The sequence below is a fragment of the Balaenoptera borealis genome (assembly GCF_965194805.1).
Source record: "Balaenoptera borealis genome assembly, chromosome: 8".
In the NCBI taxonomy this organism is placed as follows: domain Eukaryota; kingdom Metazoa; phylum Chordata; class Mammalia; order Artiodactyla; family Balaenopteridae; genus Balaenoptera; species Balaenoptera borealis.
Genome location: NC_138865.1, coordinates 90,699,733 through 90,713,042, shown reverse-complemented (window position 1 = coordinate 90,713,042; position 13,310 = coordinate 90,699,733). Strand labels below are relative to the sequence as shown.

The window sequence follows — 13,310 nt, the reverse complement described above, 5'->3', positions numbered from 1 at the left end:
CTATTTACATTCCCACTAGCAACATATCAAAATGTCCATTTATCTGGATTAAAGACTTAAATGTGAGACCCGAAGCCATAAAACTCCTAGAAGAAAACATAGGCAGTATACTCTTTGACACTGGTCTTAGCAATATGTTTTTGGATGTCTCCTCAGGCAAGGGCAACAAAAGCAAACAAAGAAATAGGACTACATCAAAATAAAAAGCTTTCTCAGTGAAGGAACCCATCAACAAAACAAAAACGTAACCTACTAAATGAGAAAAGATATTTGGAAATGATATATCTGATAAGGCATTAATATCCAAAATATACAAAGAATTCACACAACTCAATATCAAAAAAATAAACAATCCAATCAAAAATTGGGTAGAGGATCTGAACAGACATTTTTCCAGGAAAGACATACAGATGGGAAATAGACACATGAAAAGATGATCAACATCTCTAATCATCAGGAAAATGCAAATCAAAACCACAATGAGCTATCACCTCACACCTGTCAGAATGGCTATCATCAAAAAGACAAGAAATTTCAAGTGTTGGTTGTTGGCAAGGATGTGGAGAAAAGGGAACCCACATGCATGTGGTGGGAATGTAAACTGGTGCAACCACTATGGAAAACAGTATGGAGGTTCCTCAAAAAATTAAAAACAGAACTATCATATGATCCACCAATTCTAGGTATTTATCTGAAGAAAATGAAAACACTAACTGAAAAGATATATACACCCCTATGTTCATAGAGCATTATTCACATTAGCAAGATATGGAAGCAACCATTAAGTGCTCAAAGATAGATGAATGGCTAAAGAAGATGTGATACATATACATACACACACACACACACACACACACACACACAAAATGGACTATTACTCAGCCATAAAAAAGAATGAAATCTTGCCATTTGCAACATGGATGGACCTAGAGGGTATTATGCTAAGTGAAATAAGCCAAAGAAAGACAAATGCCGTATGATTTCATGTACATGTGCAATTTAAAAAACAAAACAGAACAGAAACAGATACAGAGAATAATCTGGTGGTCACCAGAATGGAGGCAGCCTGGTGAGTGAAATGCGTGAAGGGGAGTAAGGAGTGCAAATTTCCAGTTATAAAATAAACAAGTCACAGGGATGTAAGGTACAGCATAGGGAATATAGTCGATAATATTGTAATGACTTTGTAGAATGATAGATGGTTACTAGACATCATGGTGATAAATTCATAATGTATAAAAATGTCAAATCATTATGTTGTATACTGGAAATAAATACAGTATTGTATGTCAACTATACTTCAATTTAAAAAACTTTAAAATGTCCATTTATCCGTACTCCAACCAATACCTGATATTATCATTCTTCTTAAGACATTCAACTGGTGACAAAAATGGTATCTCATTATTGTCTTATTTTGCATTCTTTAAATTACTAATGAGATTGATTTATTCTCTATTTGCATTTCTTCTTTCATCAATTGCCTGCTCGTGCTACAGGGACTGTCTTTCTCTTATTATATTAACATATAATAGTCTCATAAATTATCAACATTTCCCTAACACTAATGTTCCCAGTTTATCACATTGCCTCTTGTGTTTTCTTCCACTATGCAGATTATATAAGAAGCTATCTTTATATCTATTACTATTCCTATCAAAATGTTTTTTAACATACCTGGTATTCAACAGATGCTAATGGAACTAAAACACTTCTTCACATGTCTCTTCTACACTATGTCTAATCCTATCACTCTAGTCAAACAGCACAATATGCATAGCACATTACAAGTGTCTTATTTGGTCTGCATTTAGACTCTTTCCCCTCTCCAATTTTTCCCCATAGTTTACCACCAATGAATATATATCTAAAACACCAAAGGCAACATGCTCCTCCTCTGAATAAAGACTTCTAAGAGTTCCCTATTATCTGAACAAGAAAATAAAATGTTCGTAAGTAATCCACCCAATCTACTGAAATATCATCACCCAATCTCTACTTTTGGCTTTGCAAGGTGCTCCCTCTGTCTAGATGCTCTTTTATATCCCATCTGCCTCTCAACTTTGTGTATCATTTGAGATACAACTCAAATGATTCTGCCTTCTCTTCCACTAATCAGTTTACGGTGTACTTGACAAACCCCAATTATTGACTATTTGGCTTGTTTTCACTGCTCCCCTATGCTATGATGATAGCTCTCTTTTTTGAATTCAAAAAGTAATATTTCCAGGTCAGAGTGCATGACTCTGCCCCCTCAGCTTTTTGTGCTCAAGGAATAACCTGCTGCCTCACAAGGGCCATCTCTCGGGGAAGACATTCTGGCCCAAGACCCGCCCAAGAGACTTTTCCAACTCTTGGTCTCCTTCTAGAGAGTATTTTTTTTTCTCTCCACCATTTCCATTTCTATAAAGTTACAATAAAATACCCATATAAAACTAAGAAGGGAACATAGCATTCAAATAGTTGCATAAAGTATGATGTTACTGAAACAAAGTCATCCAACAGTGCCTCTGATCATAAAATAGCTCAAATAATGTTTATAAGCTATTAAGGGAAGGTCTTAATTCAATATAGAAATTGTGGTGTAAAAGTGTGATTTAATAATGAGTTGAAAATGTATTTCAGCATTTCTTGATTTTTAAGTCAGAAAACTGGGAAATATTTCTGATATAATTCAAACATAGGATTAAAAAATACATTTACATTAACATCACAGGTATTTAAAATATGCCTATGAAAAAACAAGAGAAAACACACAAAAATGCCTAATTTCTCAAACTTCTGTAAAGTTGTTGTATTACTTTTAACTTTATTTTTCAAGTGTAATGGAATATTTGGGGTGACAGAATTGTTTGTATCATGACAATGGTGGTGGATAAACAATTATATGCATTTATCAAAATTCACAGAACTGTACACCACAAAAGGTGAATTTTTGTATATTAAAAAACAAAAACAACGAGATGTGGGGGAACCCAAAATGAAATACAAACTATAAAAAATAAAATTAACTGTATTACAAATGAACAACATAACCACAATGAAAGAAGTAGGGGAAGAAAATAACTAATCTAGGTAACTTTGGAAAACAGATGCTGGATACTCGATACTAGTGTCTAGATATAGGATCCTAGATACTAAACTGGATACTACAAGGCTAAAGACAAAAAGAATTACACACAACTATACTGTACTCTAGTTAGTAAATTTGTTTCTCATAGGACTATGGGTTAGAAATCCTGAAATTACTTTATGTGTATACTAGGACTGAACAAATAAGGAAATATTTTGTAGAACACAAAAGCCAGATTTCTCACTGTTGAAGAAAGAAGTTACAAGTAAAAGGCAAGACTAGAATGAACCCTGTGGTACTGTATTAGAAACAGAAGTATCAGAATAAACTTTAGAAAAAAAAATATATATATACAGACATATATCTAAAATACATGTGTGTATATATATATACAGATAAACACAAAAATAAATATAAATCTTGATGCATGAATATACACATATGTGTGCCTGTATCTCCATGAAATATATGGATTTGCAGTTGACCCTTGAACAATATGGATTTGAACTGCGAGGGTCCACTTACAGTGGATTGTTTTCAATAAATACGATTTTTTCAATAAATACTACATGATCCACAGTTAGTTGAATCCGTGGATATGGAACCGCAGATACAAAGGGCCAACTATGGGACCTAAGTGGCTTCGGATTTTGCTATCCACTGCAGGTCCTAGAACCATTCTCTGTGGATACCAAGGGACGACTGTATATACAGCTAGAAATATATACATACACACACACACACACACACACACACACACACACGCTTCTAAGATGTCTTCTGCCAGGCACTGGAAGTGATGATAACCCAGTAGCAATGAGCACACCTAGCGCCCATATCCCTGGTGTTTAAATACTACTCTCCAAACAAAGAAAGCAGGGGTCTTTGGGGAAATGGTGGATTCCAGTCCAGGGAAAACACAAAAGAAGCTTGGAGCATCTTAGGGTGCCAAAAAGCAAGGAAGTTCTCAAAAAAGGATGAGAGCCTATAAAAAGGGCACAGGAAGCAACTTGAAAAAACTTGAAATGGACGAAGCTGGAACAATTTGAGACATAAAACAAATAACGAAAGTGTAGGAAAATAACCAATAGAAAAATAAATGAGTCCATACAGATACAAAAAATTAACAATAAATAAATAAATGGAATGAAGATGCAGCTCTTCCTTACAGAAAAACTCCAATTAATAAATTACGAAGGGGCTTCCCTGGTGGCGCAGTGGTTGAGAATCTGCCTGCCAATGCAGGGGACACGGGTTCGAGCCCTGGTCTGGGAAGATTCCACATGCCGCGGAGCAACTGGGCCCGTGAGCCACAACTACTGAGCCTGCGCGTCTGGAGCCTGTGCTCCGCAACAAGAGAGGCTGCGATAGTGAAGAGGCCCACGCACCGCGATGAAGAGTGGCCCCCACTCGCCGCAACTAGAGAAAGCCCTCGCACAGAAACGAAGACCCAACACAGCCAAAAAAAATAAAAATAAATAAATAAATAAATAAATAAATAACGAAGGAATGAGGGAAACAGAAAACCACCATTAGAACATTACAGTAATAATTACTGAAGGCAAGATCATCAATGGATGCTAAAATCAACAAATTAAAGTTTGAGGAGAAACAGGATATTTGCATTGTTTAAAAGTAGTTCTCCCCCAAGATACTGATTAATTACAAAGGGAAAAAGTTACTTTACATTAGAGAATCCCAGCAGATACCACCTTAACCAAGTGATCAAGAGCAATATCAAATGCAGTGTGTCATATCATGTACCCCTCGTATGATGAACTACTGAGAAGGGCATATACACTTCTGTGGTATCAACAAAAGTACACAACCTTAATCTAATCTTGAGAAAACATCAGACAAAACCCAACTGAAGGACACTCTACAAAATAACTAACCAGGACTCTTCAAAAGTGTAACGGTCATGAAAGACAGGAAAAGACTTAGACGTTGTCACAGACTGGAGAAGACTAAGGAGCCATGCCAACTAAATGCAATGTGGGATCTTAGATTGGATCGTGGAACAGAAAAAGGACTTTAGTATAAAAAATGATGAAATCTGAAGAAAGTTGGTGATTTAGTTAACAGCGTTGTACTGAAGTTAATTTCTTACTTTTGATAATTGTATTATAGTTATGTAAGATGTTAACATTAAAGGAAATTGTAGAGAACTCTGTATTACTTTTGTAACTCTTCTGTAATTGTAAAATATTTCAAAATAAAAAGTCTCTTAAAACAATGTGTAAACTGATGTTTGCCGTAAGACAGGTCAAATATTTTGAGGTCAAAGAACTGCAATCATATTCACTGCACTAACACTTGGGGTGGGCGGGGGCGGGGGCCAGGTGCTTTACAAACTACCTTTAGTGCTTACAACTATTACCAGCTGAGTACCACACTACTCATGTTTCCAATAAGGAAAAAGTACTGGGAGGTTAACCAAATTACTTAAAGTTATTTGTAAGTGAAAAGCCCCATTTCTTAGGAAAAGTCCAATATCACTGGCAACGCCCCTTTCCAAAAAAGTTATGAACACCTTCCCACATTTCCCCACACCTGGGGCACCGAATTCCCTCAGGCACGTCGCCCCGTGTTTCTCACTGGGGGAAGGGGTACTGAATTTGGAAAGAAAAGTCAAGGCCCTCGGACCTACCTACCGTACGGTCTGCTCTCTGAGCCTCCGATTCCGAATTGTAAAAAGGGGAGACAGACGTGGGGCCTTCTGCGAACCACCCTCCCCGGTATGGCTGACAGGAGGCTCCCCCCTCGCGCCCCAGGACCTCCCCTCAACACCCTCGAGCCTCGAGTCATTCCTCGCAGCGTCACCCACCGCGCACCTGGGCCACATAAACCAAACGCCGCCTCCCCCCACCCCCGCCCCCGAATGGGTGCGCGGGCCCCTCTCCGGACCAAGACGCCGGCGACCCTGATGACCTAGGACCCACAGTGCGTCACACGCAGGGCAGACGAAGTAAACTTTTCCACCCCGAGACCCCGGGAGGCCGTCAAGCTCGCCCGGTCGGCCGCCTCCCTATACCCGCTTCGAAAGCACCTCCAAAACCGAAACCACCACTTCTTCAAGCCGAGAGGAGCTCCCACAGCTTTCGCACTTCCAACCTGATGCCCTGCTTCCTGCGGGGCGCCCCTCCCGCGCGCTGGGCTGGCACCGGGCCCACGACGCGGGCCAGGGCCTTACGCCCCCAGGGGGCCTATCGCTATCCCCCTTACCTCCCGCCGGGGCGTTCGAGGCCGGTGGGTACGCACGGCGCAGGCGCAGGCGCGGGCGCGACGGGACAGGGCGTCGCGATAGGCGGGCTGGGCTGCGCCACGCCCCCTCCCGCCCAGTCCCGGCCTCGAGGGGTGTGGCTGGCGCCCCTGTGTGTACAGACACGGTTGCCGCTCTGGACAGTCTCACTAAGTGGTCTTGATTTATGTTGTGGGGTTGTAACAAGGGAGCCAAGAGGAAGGAGACGCACAGATGCTCTTTAAGTCTGTGTGTTCGTTGTGTTTTAAGTGTGAGACAATTCACATCTGTATAGCCCTCTACATTTTGCCACTTTTTTCTGTCCATTTTCCTCTGTTCTTCTAGGAATTTTATTGGTGGGCTGGCCGGGTGTTCTTACCTCTTTACACTGGTAGAAACTGAAGCTCACAGAGGTTGTGCCTTCTCCATCTACACCCCCGTCTGAGGTAGACGGCACAAGCCTTAACTGTAACAGGCACAGAAACTGAAACTCAGACAAGTTGTGCTTTTTCCCAAAAACGGGTTGAACCAGTGTCAACCCAGTGCCAGTGTCCTTTTCCCAATTTTATAGATAATGACGCTAAGGCTCAACAAAGAGTTCTAGTGACTCACTAGCAGTTCAGCCATGTAGTGACACAGTTGGAACTTCAACTGGGTTTCCTAATTCCCTTTTCAAGTTCTTCCAGTTATACCAGCTGATACCAATGAACAAGCAGTTGGTTGGCTTTGAAGCCCTGTCCAGGTCACAAGTCCTCCTCCCTGGATGGCCTGACTTCCAGATCCAGCCTTTTTAATATGCGTTTGTGAATATTCAGATGACTTGCTCAGAACGTATCCACTGATGATACTATCCTTAGAAGTCATAAGGATGTTCAAGCCATAGCTAAGGAAACTGAGCTCTTACGGTCTTCCAGTGGAGTGGGAGTAGGGGTAGAAATTGTGGACCAATGAATATTAGGGGTCTGTAAGAATTGCCTTGAAAGGTAATTTCTAAAATAAAGCATAAAATCTGCTAAGCATTTTGGATTTTCTTTGTGGGTATAATGAATGCTGATTTCTTTTACTCTAGGAAGGAGGTGTTTATAAGATTTTAATTCTAAGGAGAAAAATTAAAGTATTAGCCAATACCATGGGAAAATTTTTTTTATGCAAGACAAGAGCTTTTGAAGTAAAGGTCATTCAAGTTAAGCTCTGAAAAATCTACCTCAAGTACACTAGGGAGATGTGACACTCAAGGATTCTAAACTTGAACCTAGACTTCTAGGTTATTATATGTATGTTTGCTATAAGTTAGGTGTGTCAAGGTAGCTAAATATAACTTTTAAATCTAACAGTTTGTTAGCTTGATTTATAATCTTTAAATATTTAGATATATGGTGTGTGGACCTCTTTTTGTAGTCTTGCCTGGGCACTGAAGTTGTTAGGAGCAGGCCTGCTGCTACTAGCCAACATTTTCCTGAGGTCCTAACTGAACCAGGAAGGCCAAACAAAACAAACAGTAATAAATAAATAAATGGAGAAAAAGAAAAATATTCTTTTTAGGTATTATGATTGCTTACTTGGAAAACCCAAGGAATGAATTGAAACACGTTCAGTAAAATGGCTAGAGCAATAGCTTTCCTAAACAGCGATCACCTATTAAAAATTGTAATGGGAGAAAAGATCACTTTCAAAGAGCAGAATCTAATTTGTGTTTGTAAGGAATTATGGGAGCTATTTGAAGAATTAAGAATAATAGCTAAATGGAGTAGGGGTGAAGGGAGGGATTTCCAAGAGGCACGAGGAAACTCTGGGGATAATGGATATGTTCATTATCTTGCTTGTGGTACTGGTTGCATGGGTGTATATATATGTTAAAACTTACCAAATTATACACTTTAAATATGGATATTGTTTATGGTATGTTAGTTATACCTGAATAAGGCTGTTTCTTGAGGAAAGGTGTATATTATCATTTGCTTAGAAAGTAGCACATTCTTGGAACAGGCTAAGGAAACAATATATATTCACTCTATGAATTAAGACATAATTTTTCCAGTATTATAGAGCAAGTATATGGAGAACCTGAGAATCAAATTCAGATTTGGCACAATAATATAGACCTCCTAGGTTATCTTCCTAGTCCATTCCTCTTCTGGGAACTGCTTCTCCCTACCAGATCTGCAGACTATCAGTTATGAGCCTCTGGCAGCCATTTTATACAGGCATGAACCCATGCTCCTGACCATAGTGAATTGGTCCAGGAGCAGACCCCTGACCCAAGCTGGAACAATAAGATACCTGTTCCAGGAATCTGAGATTGGGACTAGGATTCTAGCTTTAATATGGCTTGTTTCTTGAATGGAGGAGATGCTCACAGCAGAGCTCCTGGTGGCTGTATTTTTGACTCCATAGACTGGTGAATCAGAGGAAGCCTTGCTGCTGGTGATCCCACTTAAAATTGTGGAGAGATGATTGTATGTATATCCTAGGCCATGTTGTTAAAAAATGTGGGGGGTTTTTTTGTTTGTTTTTTTTTACTGTAGGTCATGTTCAAAAAATATTTAAAGCCACTACCTTCACTAAGTTCTTTCTCTAGCATATGAACTATTGAAATATCTACTGCAGTTCTGAATGCATTCTATCTTTGTGCATTCTAACATTCCAACAATCTTGTGAACTGAGATGAAGAAAGGTTAAAAATAAAGTGATAATAGTGGTTACCTTTAATGTGGGATTAACTGGGAGAGAGCATAAGTAGCTTTCTGGGGTGCTGGAAAGTTTCTGTGTATTGAACCGTTGTGATTACATATGTGAAAATTCATCAAGCTGTACACCTAAGATTTGTGTATATACCTTGTGTGAGTTACACCACAATAAAAAAGGAAAATAAAGAGCTAGTAATTCTTGATTTAAAACAAATAAAACCTCTTAGTAGACAAGGAATATATACTTCCTTAATAGCATTTCTCTCTACTACCTGTCTCTGAAATAGTGGTGAAATAGCAGCAGTAATCCCTACCCTTGTTAGAGACCTTCAACCTTTAGAATATAAAATGAAAAGCCATGAAGGAGACAGAAAAAGAGGTAGGTGAGAATGATTAGATGCACAAAAAAGAAACAGAGTTTGCAGCACATTCAAATTCCTGGTTCCAGCTCATTCCTGAGGCTTAGCTTAACCCCAAAGTGGCTTAGCTTTAACCACTTAGGTCTGGTTAAACCCCAAAGCCTCCTAATCCCCCACCCTACCCCAGCTCTTACCCTGCATTTTCTTTAATTGCTTAAACTAGCTCAAGTGAACTTCTACTTTCAATCAAGAGAGTTCTGTTATCAACACAAAATTCCATTTGTTTCTATTATCTTATGATATCATTTTAAACTTACACATAGTGTTCCCTGGCTTTAGTACTTCAACCTTTCCACTTTCTGCTTTAGTGGCTCCTGCCACCACACACACACACACACCATTACCAAACAATCTGTTCATACATATTAAGATTATAGAGACCTTACATCAAACCAAAAGCAGTGAACTCTGCAGGCAAACAGTAACACTAAAATTCTCTGCTTATCAACCATTCACTACTTAGGAATTTGATAACCGTTTAATATGTAGAATAGCTTAAATGCCCAGACATCTCTCTAAAGACTCCTTCCCCACCTTTTTGTTCTTTTAATTATCTTAATAATTCTCAGAACTTAGTGCTCCCAACAATTATTGCACAAGGTAGTATTTATAAAACCATGCTTAAAAGACCTTATGGGCAATTTAAGCAATTTTCAAGAGTAGTTTTAACATGGTAATTTTCGCTTTATCAATGACTTTAATTCATACCCACACCCCTTACCATCCAACTCACCTTCAAAAGATGCAACTTTATACTATGCTTGCAACTAAAACACAGTAAACTTACTTAGCATTAGAATCTTACTAAATATTGTTTAAACTTTGGCAATTTACAAGGCACCTTGAATTTTGTAGTACCTTAGTTATTGTCATGAATATCAATTAATATCACATGATAAATATACAAATGTGCAAGTTGATAGATATTCCACATGCACCCAACCTTGCTTTCTGACTTTAGCTCCCATTATTCCTCTTCACTCATCCTCTGCTCTAACCAAATCGAACTCAGTATTCTTAATCCCAATCCTTTTCCCAATCCTACCTGTGCCTTACACCTGGAATATTCTCCATCGATTGCCCCTCCCTCTCTGCACATTCAAATCCTACTCATCTTCCCATGTTCACTCCAAATGTGACCTCTTGTAATTTTTCTAGAATTTCTAGATTTAAGGCCTCCCTCCTCTAAACACCCACCTTAATAATCCGATCTTTTTTTGACGCATCACTGTCTGCATTTTATTATAGAAATTTGGTGTGTGTTTTGTTGCCACCTCCAGTGTTTTTCACCCTTTTCCCTGTCATGACACAAATAGAAAATGATATTTATAAAGCAAAGCTGAGAGAGAAAGCTGCTCTCAGACTCTGCCACTGGCTCAGTTGCACTGGGAGCTGGGAAAGTTAATGCTTCCACACACCTATGACACAGTCAAGCACAGGGGTTGAGAAGCTGTCTTGTACCATCCCACGTAAGAATATAAGCTTCCTGAGGACCGGCTCCATGTTTGCTTATCTCAGTATCCACCTGTAGATTCTAGTTCAATACCTTGTACCTGTAATAAATGAATAATTGGATAAATGACAAAGCACTATTTAAATTTGTTTTTACAGAGTTCTGAGGGCTTCCAGTTTCAGCTCTGACTTCTAAAGAACTTGAAGGTCATCACCCCCATCCGTACAACAAGAAAAAAGATGAACAAACTTAAAGTAAATTACCTTTCTTTGACTCATAAAAGAACTGAGGTTCAGGGCAAACTGCCCCTCTCCCAGAAATCTGGAGAGACAGGCAAATACAGAGAATCGCAACTAACATTAGCTTATCTGAAACAGAAGTCCCTGGAGTCTTAGGCTGGTGGAAACATTTACATGATAACTTTGACAAATCCTTGGAGGTGGAGTGTTGACTAGTGTGAGAGTGAGAAACTCTTGGGGCCTGCAGTCTTACGTGGGGAACTGCATACATTCATGAGCTTTACCTCCAGGAAGCTCACCAGGTTCTCATGGTGAAGAGCCAAGAAAAAAAACTCATGTTTCTGGCAGAGGAGGAGAAAATAAACTGTGTTGAAATATATGGAGCCTTCTCTATAACAAAGGCCTACATAGCCAGAGACGAATGATGGTGGGGGGAGTGGAGGTGCTGAGAGAGGGTTGCATTACCCAACTCCAGCCCCTTCTAGACTTCCTGTCTCTCCTAAGGCAGGGAAGTGGCTGAGAAACACTTGTGAAGGTCAAAGCCCAAAGACACAAGACCACTGAAAGACTGAAAATTAATCATAGGTAAATCATAATTATCGAATGCTTCTGCTCCCCCTACACCTTAGCACCATATCTACAGGTCTTCAGAATAATCACAGCGGATTAGAACTGAAAGAACTGCAAGGTGCAGTCTCTATATAAGGAGTTTTTAGGAGAATCCAGACAACAAGGATGCTAGAGGAAATTGAAGCCTCTTATACCTACTGCAAACATTAAACACAGCCCAGCTCCTAGCCAGATTAATGTAAAACCTCACACCAAAAGCCTGTTCACCTCAGTTCCCACTACCTGATACAACATGTTTGGCTTTCACCAAAAAATTACAAGGCCTATTAACAGACAAGAAAAGGCACTGTCTAAAGAAACAAAGCAAGGATCAGAATCAGACTCAGATATGACATAGATTTTTGTAATTATTAGGGAATTTAAAATAACTGTGATTGGGCTTCCCTGGTGGCACAGTGGTTGATAATCTGCCTGCCAATGCAGGGGACACAGGTTCAAGCCCTGGCTGGGAAGATCCCACATGCCACGGAGCAACTGGGCCCGTGAGCCACAACTACTGAGCCTGCGCGTCTGGAGCCTGTGCTCCGCAACAAGAGAGGCCGCGATAGTGAGAGGCCCGCGCACTGCGATGAAGAGTGGCCCCCACTCGCTGCAACTAGAGAAAGCCCTCGCACAGAAACGAAGACCCAACACAGCAAAAATAAATAAATAAATAAATTTATAAAGTTCCTACCAAAATTCTTAAAAATAAAATAAAATAAAATAACTGTGATTAATATGGTAAGGAGTCTAATGGAAAAAATTGACAACATACAAGAACAGATGGGTAATGGAAGGAGAGAGATGGAAACTCTAAGAAAGAATCAAAAGGAAATGCCGAGAATGAGAAACACTCTAATGAAGATGAAGAACACATTTGATGGGCTTTTCAGTAGACTGGACATGGTCCCACGGAAAGAATCAGTGAGTGTGAAGATATAGCAATAGAAACTCCCCAAACTAAAATGCAAAGGAAAAAAAAAAGAACAGAACACCTAAGAACTGTGGGACAATTTCAAAAGATGTAACGTATACATAATTGGCATACTAGAAGGAGAGGAGAAAGAAAATGGAACAGAAGAAATATTTGAAGTAAAAATGGATGAGAATTTTCCGAAATTAATGACAGAAACCAAACCACAGATGCAGGAAGCTCACAGAAAACCAAGCAAGATAAATGCCAAAAAAATCTACACCTAGGTATGTCATATTCAAACTCAAAAAAACAAAGACAATGGGAAAATCTTGAAAGAAGTCAGAGGGAAAGAACATCTTACGTATAGAGGAACACAGATGAGAATTACATGTGAATTCTCATCAGAAACCATGCAAGCAAGAAAAGAGTAGAGTGAAATATTTAAAGTGTTGGGAAAAAAAAAATCCAACAAAACACAAACCTAGAATTTGATATCCAGCAAATTTATCCTTTACAAGTGAAGGACAAATAAAGACTTTCTCAGATGACCAAAAAAAAAGAAAAAAAGTGAAAGAATTCATTTCCTGCAGACCTGCTCTGCAAGAAATGTTAAAAGAAATTCTTCCAGGGAGGAAGAAAATGTAATAGATTACAAATATGGATATGTAAAGAA

At 39.3% G+C, this 13,310-nt stretch overlaps 1 protein-coding gene across 5 annotated transcripts in view; it reads right to left on the bottom strand.

The window, feature by feature from the left end:
* The window catches only part of STX17 (syntaxin 17), an 85,595-nt gene extending 79,216 nt beyond the window's left edge, over positions 1 to 6,379 (bottom strand). The window contains exon 1 of one of the 5 annotated variants that reach the window (XM_082404181.1): positions 6,299 to 6,379. The gene's annotated coding sequence lies outside the window, so the exon portion shown is untranslated. The other 4 variants (XM_082404180.1, XM_082404182.1, XM_082404184.1 and 1 more) reach the window with 4 other exon arrangements.
* Between the last annotated feature and the right edge of the window lie 6,931 nt (positions 6,380 to 13,310).